The sequence below is a fragment of the Apis dorsata genome, unplaced genomic scaffold (assembly GCF_000469605.1).
Source record: "Apis dorsata unplaced genomic scaffold, Apis dorsata 1.3 scaffold_1004, whole genome shotgun sequence".
Lineage (NCBI taxonomy): Eukaryota > Metazoa > Arthropoda > Insecta > Hymenoptera > Apidae > Apis > Apis dorsata.
Window position 1 is genome coordinate 1,611 of NW_006264105.1, and position 1,228 is coordinate 2,838.

Genomic DNA, 1,228 nt, shown 5'->3' on the forward strand with positions numbered 1-1,228 from the left:
GTGTCGAAGATTCTAGAAAAGGGCAGGGCAGTGATTCGACAGTGATTCTTATACAGCGTGAAATCGCGTGCTCGTACCGCTACACCCGCTTCTTCACTCCACCCCACCTCTCCAACCCCTCCCCCAACCCCAAATAATAATCTTTTCTTTGGCCTAATCGAATCCCCCCAGTCTTTTTCCGCAGTATTGTTCTCTCGTTCTTTCGAGCGATGAAACGAAGAAAAAAAAAAAAAAAAGAGAAAGATCAGAGGTGGAAAAGAGTTTGACCGCCTCGAGTACTGTGTTTTCTCTCCTTTTTCTTTTTTTTTTTCCTCTTTTATCCCGTTAAGACGCGTCCCCTCAAATTTCCCCTTATCCCCTTACTCGTGTAATATTGCACATTCGCTAAATGAGCCGCGTGATCTCGCGGACGAGACGAAAAGAAAACGCGGAGAGGTGTGTGAGCGCCCTCCTCCACCTGCCCTGCCTTGCCCTGCCCTGCCCTGCCCTGCGTTCGTCGTTCATTCACTATCTACGTCGAACTATTTATATTCACCTCTCTCACTCGTTCCCCATTCTTATAAAACCTGAACAAGAGAATATCATCGTTATCAATATCGTATGAATATAATATATATATATATGTAATGTATGTATATATATATACAAGTTCAAAATATTATTATTTTTAAAGAGTTAAAAATATAGTCTGTAATTTGCGCGCACGACGGACCTGTACACGTTTCCCTTAAGAGCCCAAACTAAACTTCTCTACTTGCACTTTTCTAACTTTCTTCTCCTCCTTCCCTCCCTTCCTCCCCCTTCTCCCGCCCTCCCCAGCATTACGCCCACATTATTTACGTCCCCACGCGAAGAATCCTCCCCTTCCTCTCCCTTCCGATCCACGCTGCCTCTCACGCTTCGCCCCCACCCCTCTCCCCCTCTCCACACGACAACCTCCCACCACCCGTTTCTTCTTCCCGAAATTTGAGCACAATTATTTGTAATTGAATTTCATTATTTAGGCCTAAGATTTATCCTCGATCTACGATCTATTTCCAAAAATTCCGTATTCCGAATACCTTTATCGCGAATTACCCTCCCCTTTGTGCGCGTGTACAAACTTCAGCGACGTTATGCTCACGCATACCCCACTCACGCATTCTCTCTCTCTCTTTCTCTCTCTCTCTTTCACTCTCTCTTTCATCACCCTCCCTCTTCGTATCCTTCATCTTCCAAACCCTTCCCT

General features: G+C 45.4%; 1 long non-coding RNA gene across 1 annotated transcript; it reads right to left on the reverse strand.

Annotated features, from left to right (window-relative positions):
- Positions 1–318: 318 nt before the first annotated feature.
- On the reverse strand, positions 319–888 carry LOC116186610. The gene is made up of 2 exons (XR_004151623.1): positions 826–888; positions 319–790 (listed from the first exon to the last, which is right to left on the reverse strand). It is a non-coding gene; the product is annotated as an uncharacterized LOC116186610 (long non-coding RNA).
- Between the last annotated feature and the right edge of the window lie 340 nt (positions 889–1,228).